Source organism: Etheostoma cragini, chromosome 4, assembly GCF_013103735.1.
Source record: "Etheostoma cragini isolate CJK2018 chromosome 4, CSU_Ecrag_1.0, whole genome shotgun sequence".
NCBI classification, from domain to species: domain Eukaryota; kingdom Metazoa; phylum Chordata; class Actinopteri; order Perciformes; family Percidae; genus Etheostoma; species Etheostoma cragini.
In genome coordinates this window covers 9,967,489-9,977,129 of record NC_048410.1, presented here as the reverse complement: position 1 = coordinate 9,977,129, position 9,641 = coordinate 9,967,489, and the positions used below count along the sequence as shown (strand labels likewise).

The window sequence follows — 9,641 nt, the reverse complement described above, 5'->3', positions numbered from 1 at the left end:
TCACTAATTCCAGCATATTTTTAGACTGTTCCAAGCTGAATTTAGATTGACATAATAAAAGAGGTAGCAGCAAGAATAAGACCAAAGTGTTGGCCTAGTTAGGATGCACAGTGAGCTGTCCATGGTCCTGATCCATTTTATATTGTATCTCTTTGACTGTCACTCTCTCTTAGTTCTCAGTCTGTGCTTTATCGGCATAACATACAGACTCCATAGAAAGCAGAGGGTGACAAAATAAATTACATTACCTGTACAGAAAGATCAGTCTGATAAGAACAGATGGGCAAATCTACAGTGTTTTGTATTCAGAATGGTTGCCCATTTCCCTTAATGTGAGACAACAATCAACAAATCATACAGGAAGAAAATTGGACAGAATACAAATGTTGTTCTCCTTTTCTCAGATCACTTCACTTCATACTGTATACACCTTGTTGGCTTTACAGGAAATAGGCTTAATGGTACCTAACCAATGCACCCATGATATTGAACGTGGGCTTGAATTGACTAGATGTTCTTCTCTTTTTTGGAGATGATCTTTTTTTTTTTACCTCCTAAACTTTAAATCATCTTGCATTGTTGATGAACATTTTGTTAACTACACTTACAGACAGCTGTTGGTTTTCTTTTCATTTCTGCTCGGTATGCTACTTTATTAAATAAGTTAAAGTTGTGTATTTCATCACAGTGGAGTTCAAGGTTGCATTTATTTTTACCACAAGTTTCATTATCACTCTCGTATAGTGGTAATGCATTTCATGTGCCGATTCATAGTAATAATTCAACTAGGACCAAAATTAAAGGGGCACAGCATTGCTATGATTAAACAACCTCATCAAAAAAATATAAAAAGAAAGCATGTGTTACAAACTGTGGAGATTGGGTGTGGAGTCTAAAAGATAAGGTAATTTACCCTATAGGGAGGGTCTACCAAGATACTGTAAGGCTGCATTTAATTTCTTTATGTGAAATACAGTATCTATTGTTTTTGGAGCTTGACTCATATGGACTATAAAAGTGTTTCTTGGCCTCTGCTCATCTCTTTAAATTATTGTTTTTTTTTAATCTGTCTTTTGTGAGACGCCAGATTCTATCGGAGTGCAATTCTAATTCGCTAACCATCAATAACCATTTTAATGCAGATCTCATGGTTTACACAGACCAAGCAAATTGCAAAAGTTTGCGTTTATTTAATTGGCAATATCAAATGGAAATGAATGGACGCCAATGCCTGCCTAAAACAGTAAACAACACAATTTCTAAAACAAAACATGCTTTTGCTTAGTTTTTACAGTGATGTAAAGTACAAATAACTACAAATGAACGACTGGTAGCCTAAATACACTGAAGCTTTTTACTTGAGATTTGCCATCCCTCTCTCTCTCTCTCTCTCTTTCTCTCTCTCTCTCTCTCTCTCTCTCTCTCTCTCTCTCTCTCTCTTTCTCTCTCTCTCCCTCGGCAGCATCTCAGTATCCTCCCGGCTCGCCTGACAGACGGAGGCAGTCCCCCTCTCGTCACGTTGAGGTGAATATAAAGCTCGGTAATGGAGACTGCTGTGGACCGGGGCTCTTGTTTTTCTCCCCGTCGGAGATACACAAACTCACTGGACAAATAAGGCGTCAAATGACAAGCCCCGGGTTTCAACGCTTGTCTTCTTCTTCTTCTTCTTCTTCTTCTTCTTCTTCTTCTTCTTCTTCTTCTTCTTCTTCTTCTTCTTGTTTATCAACGGCTCTTCAAAAACAGATGCCCTGCTCGGGAAGTTACGGACAAAACACGGATAAATCTGCCGAGTCGTCTTCTTCAATTTCCAGAAGGCGCTCTCACCCGAAGGTAAACGGCTCCACGGATACCAAAACTGTTGAATTGCTGGTCTATGTTTGTGTCTAGCTGCTTACGTATAGCCCGCTGCATGTACCTTTGTGTGTTTTACATATCAAGTAAAAACATTTTTGACAGCAGTGAACATTTTGTACAAAGTGGGTGGGAAGGTGACTCATAGGCTTCTGATTTCAAACTCTGTTTTGGGTCAGTAAATACACTGCGCCTTAGCGGGTTTAAACATGCATTTAATACATGCAGGCTATTTCTTAAACACACATGTCACTGGCTCCACAGGACGTCGGGTTTGCAGGGTGTGTATGTGGTGAAAAAACACAACAGTGGGCGATCTGTCTGTGTGATGCTGTGATGTGTGAATGAAATGATGAAGCTCATCCGATTTTTTTTCCGATCTTGTATATACTTAAATATTTGTTCTTACATTCTTATATTTTATTCTTATATTTTGTTATTATTATTATTTTGTTGTTATTATATATGTTGTAATTATTATTATTTCATGTATATTGTATGTATGTATATTTTGTGTGCTGCTGTAACACTGTAATTTCCCATTTTTTGGGATCAATAAATATCTATCTATCTATCTATCTATCCTCCGCGGTTTTCTCACCAATATTATTTTGACAGTAAAAGAAATGCGTAATGGAGGTTTGTAATCTAATTGGCTGTTGACATTGCGAGTTGTCAGATTGGGTTAGTATGATGTTTATCAGAGACTGCAGGGTTAGTTTCCTGTGTGTGTGTGTGTGTGTGTGTGTGTGTGTGTGTGTGTGTTTGTACAAAGAAAGTCGTAATATATGAGTTTGTGCCACAATAACAAAACCTCACATTGCCATTGGTCCTTCCAGAGGTGATATGGTGTCTTGAGTTTACCATGTATAATTTTTGCTCATGGTTTCGCTAGACACTATGCACCTATACATTTCTAAATTTTCTGATAGAATGCCATAATGTCAGGTGGCCCAGCGGTACAGGCGACTTGTTATGTCTTTATTGTTCACTGTTGAACAAAAAGAGGCATAATTTTATTGGGTAAAAATACCCAAGCCCAGACACACTTGAAAGAAATGAATCCAGTAGGTGTTTCCTTAATGTTTTGTTGAACGGAGAACTGTGACAGACTAGATGTGCCATGTGTTTTATGGAGGCATAAAAACATTATATTTAGTGGAGGATTAGTTTACTGCAACTACTTAGAAAAAAATGGCATTCTATCATTTAGCCTGCTTCCAGAAACAATGATTTAGCTCAGACTCCCAGTCCTATATATACAAGGAGAGTTAATCCACAAACTCAAATGAGTCCAGCTCTGTCCACTAACCAGTCACTCACGTCCCACAGCATGAATGAGCAGGGCAAGATCAAAGGATAAGCATAGGGTTACTATTATGAATATGAAAACAAATCTGGCTGTCTCTGTTTGGTACTTTAAAGGATGCAACACCATTAACTGATCCAGATCCAGCTGTGCTTAGCCAGGGATACTAATCTATAGTCAATAGTTTTTTTTCCCAACAGTTTAATCAAATCAACTCCAGTGGGGCACCACTATATGACATGAGACAAGTTGTAATCACTTGATGCGTGACAACATTCTTGGAACGTTTAGTAGGTTGCAGTGTCTTTAATTCCATCAAATTAACATTGAATTTAGCCCTAGCTCATTCACCCATTTAGCACAGCTTTTTGAGTGACCTCAAAAGCAGCCTAACTGCTGTGCCCTCAATTTTCTTCAGCTGCAAAAAAAAAAATATACAGACAAAATATAGCAGGCTATGCTAACTCACAGCCATTTATGTCCACCTTCCCTCTCTTGCTCTCTCATCCACTTTCACACAGACTACCTCTCTCTCTCCTGCTAGTATGCACTCAAACTGTGTCTCATCACATCTCATCACTCTCAGCAGCACTCTGCCCTCTCTGCTTGTCTCTGTCGCACTTGCACACACATGTACATGTGCGCACACAAAAAGAAGCAAACCAGCCTACAGCCATATTGGTTATTATTTAATAACATCTGTGATCTTTGCACTTACCTCTCATATGCATTCTTGTGTCACAATTTGATTCTTCGTGTTTATTTTTTGGTTTGTGTGTTGACATTCTGTACATCTTCTTGAGTCGTAGTCTACTGTTTGTAATGACCTCGCTCTTTGACCATGGTAGGTTATCAGCTTGTTTAGGTACATTACAAATGCCTGTGTTTCATGTGACATATTTTATGAACAAAAATAAAACAGAACCAGAATAGAACTCCCAAACCTCGGAGGGTTGTCAAGGGCAGGTTATTTCTATTTTCTCTATTTGCGCAGTGGCTTCATTTTAGAAGGATGGTATATTGCAGAGGGCCATTTATAATGTATAGAGCAGTCCTGTATTAAATATCTGCAGAGTCCGAGGTGTGTATTCCACTGAACAGTCAGGGGCTAGATTACACCAAATTGCATCAATGAAGTGATGAAAGCAATATAAGGAAATGCGAAAAAGATCTTTCCCTTCTTGTGTTTCTGCAGAAAGTATGCCATGGTGTTGTGAGTTTTTGGAGTGTGGGCTCAGTCATAATTAATATTTAAGTGGATGCTTTAATGGTACTGCAGTAAATATGAGTTATCATGTTGGCGTCCTACAGAAAAGGTCAAAGATGAAAAGTTGATGTCACTGGTGCTGAAGTTCACGGATGAAAACATAAAAGGAAGTCTATGATCATGTATCACCAGACTCTAAAGTTGCAGAAACAGATAAAGTTGCAGAAGTCTATATTTAAACAGCCTCACTAGAGAAATAGGATGTCATCATTACCCACAGTTATAAACCGAGTCTGCAGAAGAAACCAAATCATTCATATCTATGTCCTTTTTCTACTTGTTTTTCATAAAGTTGTTTTAGAAATAGATTGCCGCATTGCATCTATTTACAGTATTGTTACAGGTTGTTTTGGATGAAGAGCCTGTGCCTGTTTTGATATAAGACAAAAGAAAAACACATTTGTCTATTTACCTTCCATAGCAGTTGGCAGGCATAACCAGCGATGTCAAAACAGTATAATTTACACAGTGAAAATATCAAACAACCCACCCCCCCGCCCCCCCGCTCTTTGTTTGCCAAAATCCTGTAGGATATTTAACAAAAATCTGTTGTTCCTTTTCCAAAACTAATTGAGCTGCAAGTCAATCAACAATAATATTGTAAGAAAACTGGATTATGCTAAAAAGAAGTCCCTATCACTAATCTGTTTAGGAAATTGCAGTGAGTGCAGTGAAGCATGATAGAACTGAATGTAAGGAAAGTTTGTCAATCAAAGTAATTAATGACACAATTCACACCCATCTGTTGATTACTCAAAGTAACACTATCGGCCACAAATCGGTGACTGTAACCAAAAAAAAAAGTTTAGGTCAGTGTTACTGCTAAAGTTCTTTCTCCTGGTTGTGCTTACTTTTGTCTCTCACTTGCTCTAACCTGTCAGGCTTTCACATTTTAGCTGTCTTAAGCTAGGGCTGCACAATAAATTGAATAAATCAGCTCAATAACGATTTTGGCTCCCCACAGTTAAAGCTATAGTGCACAGCTTCTGTAGCCCTCATGAGGAATTCTAAGTAATGTAATGAACAAAACTGGCTTCGCGTTCACATGATACAAGCCTTCCGTGATCGTGACGGACATTAATTTATATCTAAAAGGTTATGCACTGAAGCTTTAAATGATCATGATCAACAGTGATATTGACATTTCAAATGTGTTTTCTGCTCATGTGAAACCTCAGCTGCATATCATATCCAGACAGGATTTCTGCCAGTGCAAGACTGGCAACTGGGCGGCCCGCCCGGCCTAAGTTGACCTCTTGCCCGTCTTAAACATTAGGGATTTCTTTTTAAATAGGTATTTTTAAGATGTTATTTTTTTAATAAAATGGGTCATCAAAGTAGTGAACTTAGGCTGTGCGGAGGAGTGTTTATACAGGTTAGGCTATTTGGTGGTGAATAAATGCTCCAACTTCTCAAGAGCCTGTGTATTGCTTGCTACCCGCTGATTAAAGGGAGGGGGGTTGGTGGGTTAGCCCCAAAATTAGCAACAATTTCAGCACAGGCTCACTCTGACCTTTTAGGGACAATTCCAACACAAAATGAACCTACATGTCAATAACACACGTGTACAGAGTTGACTGTTCTCTGGGATATGTTTTCATGCTAATCAAATGTGACTCTAGCTTGAAACAAGCTAGCTCTGATTAGCTTTTAACGCTAGTCTTTGGGGCACTGGTGGAGTAAAAATAAATTGCTATTTTATACGACTTACAACGCTCAAAATAGCACCACACTTCCATATTAGCGTAATGAGGGTCCCTACTTGTAAACTGAAGCATTGAGAACTTTTTCAGTGTACAGACAGTTTCTTAAAAAAATAGTTTGTAAAGACAGTACCGTTTGCATATACAGGCAGGCGCCATCATTGGAAAACAGTCATGACGAGTTGAACCACGAACGCCTTGCTTGAGCTATGTTACTGGTGGATGCCCCCTTGGTATACACAAACAGTACATTTAAGCAACTGGGCAATTCAAAGTGGTTTACATAAAACATTAATTAGCAGTCAAAAAAAATTAAAAAATTAAAAACAGATAAAATGCGAGAATAAAATTTACAGTGAAGTATAAGAAATTGACAATTATTTAAATAAAGGCCACATCAAAAGAAATGTCTCCTTGATTTAAAAGAACTGAGAGTTGCAGCGGATCTCCAGTTTTTTGGGAGTTTGTTTGAGATAATTAAATTAAACCTGATGTCTTACTTCCCCGAAGGTGGCAGGCTTAGGAATGGTTGCCAAACCCTCTTTTCAAATGCCCTCAGCTAATAGCCATGCTAGCTGCACTGGGATACTAGGGTTGGCAGAATTTCAGGCTGGCAAGGGGAGCCTTACCACAGAGGCTGTTGTAATTCTGCAAACAACATGACATGCCACCATAGTTGGTGTGACGCTCATTAACACTGCAAAAACAAATCTGTTTTGTATCTACAATCAAGGATTTAGGGAGGAATTACAACCCATTTGTCAAACAAAAGTATTCTGCAAAATTGTGGATTGTTGATAAAATAAACGTTCACTGGCAGGGTTTTTCTATTGATTACTCTTGCGGTGCATACAAATTATGGTTACATTTAGGCAAGGAAAATACTTTTACAAAATATATTTGTTTGAAAAGCACAGCGCAGTAATGCTAATCAGTACATGAAAATACCATATGAGGATCCTGATCAGACATGATAAAAGATACTCTTTGTACAAAGTTTGCATACTGATGTCAAATGTTTATCTGCGGCCCGACTTGAAATGCATGTCATGCATTCAAATAGGCATCCTCTAAGAAGATTCTACACACTGTGGCTCTTGACATTTTCTATTCTGCAAAGCTCAAACTCTGTGGAAGCCCAAAGATAATTTGCACTTTTCCAAAGATCTGCTATGACAATATAAAGTTATGCAAAATACCCACCTAAGGTCGACAAATGTTGTACACCTGGGAGGAATTAAAATGATTTTCCGGTTTTCCAGCTTCAGTACAACACACGTGTGTGTGTGTGTGTGTGTGTGTGTGTGTGTGTGTCTTGATTTTGTGTTTGATGAACTTAAAGTTCTAAAGAACTAAAGAAAGTTATAGTTTGGATTGCTTAGTCAGTCACCAGACATATGCTAACGTCCCTCTTCTTGGCACTGTAATGCCTCGAGGGAAGCTTACATCCAGACTCAGCAAATGGACAAAGGATTGAGACGTATTTTTCAGGTAGTTACACTATTTGTCTAAACAAGCATCATCCCTCAGATATCTTAAAGCGATCAACAGACCAATTACCCAGTAGAACATTACGTGTTTTTTGGCATGTCGGCCCCTGGATTAAATTCCTGTGTGCTACAGCAAATACTTAGCTTTTGTCAGTGAAATGATTGTCAAAAGACCTTTTGTTTTTCAGCTGCTTTGGCTGAAAGAAGATCTGTTTTCTTTGAGGTGATTCTATCTGTAACCTAACAGAGAGTGAAAGGAAATTGCCATGACTGAAGGATGCCTTGGATGGAGTGTAAAATGCTGTTACAGTATGGATGATCCATGTTAGGTCTATGTTTGTTTGTGTGTCCTCATGTATATATGTACTGTGTGTGCGAACGTGGTAAATGACGTTTATTAATATCAAAAAGTCAACTTAGACCCTATCAACTTAGAACTAAGACCCCTTGCCAGTCTAAATATCATGGATTTCTTTTATGCCTGATGACAGTAGGTGTTCCAACTCTGACAACAAGGGCTTTTAAACGCTATACCATTGAGATTGAGAATAAAAAAACCTTCTCCCTTTTTTCTCAATTTTCTTTGGCATGTGCCTTTTTTTCCTTACCCTAATCCTGTCCCCCGGCTCCCACCAGCAGCCAACTTCCAACCCAGCCAGCCGCTGCATCTTCGTCCCTCTCCACCGAGCCACCTCATAACAAGGCTGTCCCACACTCAGCCCTGCATTAAGATGCAGACCCCTCTCTCCTGCTCTTTCTCAGTGGCCTTAATCCATTCCTCCTCTGTGCTGTGAATGATAGCCTCAGCAACTAGCCCCCTGTCTATGGCAGGCAAAGGCCCATTGACAAATATTATGGTGAGATGGCTGCAGTCAAAAAATGTGTCTCGGTGAGAGGAGGTCAAGCTGTCAGTTGCTCAATCATAACGGTGGGAGCGCAGACCTAGGAACCTGGCAGAGAGAAAACGTCTGTGTCAGGCCCACAGCAGAGAATGTGGAGAGTTGGTTGGTAGATAAAAACTATTTCTCCGTGATACGTTTTAGGATCGACATTACGATGTACCAATGCACAATAGTCACTCGTCAAGCTACTTCTGTTTTGCTGCCTCATACAAAAGAAAACCTGCAAGGTTCTCATTTTCCATGACTATTCCAATGTTTCCATTAATTACTTATAGACTAGGTAGGGCCGCCACAGTTTGTCCATCATCTTCCCAGCTCTGTGTTGCTCTGCTCATTTCCTGCATGGCGATCCAGATCTGTTTTGGGTTTCAGTTAAGATGTGTAAGTCTGTACAGTATGTGCAAGATGTGTGTTCATCTGGGCCTGTTTACCTCAGCTGTCAGAAGCTGAAATATTGGTATCCATCCTCACATCTTACTTTTGACAAGAAAGCAAATATGTTTATTTTCCAAATTATCAAATTATTCCTTTAAGTTACAACTAAAATTATAGGTCCAAACAATTAACTCAAGAACAAGAAATGTAAAATAATGTATCGTGACATTTTTTAAACCACCAAACACTAGGGGCGGGAATCACCAGACGCGTCCCGATACGATATCATCACGATACTTATGCCAAGATACAATATTTTAAACATACTGCAATATTCTGCGATATTTTGCAATTTATAACCTTTTTTCCTTCTAATTCTTCCCCAATTTCCAATGATGTCCCCAAAAGGAAACGTTATCAACATCTGTTTTATCTAAAATTATACATTTCTCTGTTTGTTCATAGCACTTCAGTTTTATTGCTGCAAAATGGGATTGTGAAGCAGACAAACTGATCAACACATACTGTAAATAGTAAAAGATTAATACTTGGCCCCTGGAAAATATCGCGATACCATGCTGTATCGATTTTTTCCCCCAGTGTCTGTGTGTGAGTGTTTGAGTGACCGTGGCACCAATAATATTGATACACACTGAAATATCAAGAAATATATCAATTAGCATTCAGTGGACTTTTAAAACGTTGCAACTAAATTAAGTACTGCAATATAATAAAGACACAGCA

The 9,641-nt window shown here is 38.8% G+C and overlaps 1 protein-coding gene across 4 annotated transcripts in view; it reads left to right on the top strand.

The window, feature by feature from the left end:
* Positions 1-1,493: 1,493 nt before the first annotated feature.
* The window catches only part of dlgap4b (discs, large (Drosophila) homolog-associated protein 4b), a 100,447-nt gene continuing 92,299 nt past the window's right edge, over positions 1,494-9,641 (top strand). For 3 of the 4 annotated variants that reach the window (XM_034869198.1, XM_034869202.1, XM_034869199.1), the window contains exon 1: positions 1,494-1,830. The gene's annotated coding sequence lies outside the window, so the exon portion shown is untranslated. The remainder of the gene's footprint in view (positions 1,831-9,641) is intronic. The other variant, XM_034869201.1, reaches the window with a different exon arrangement.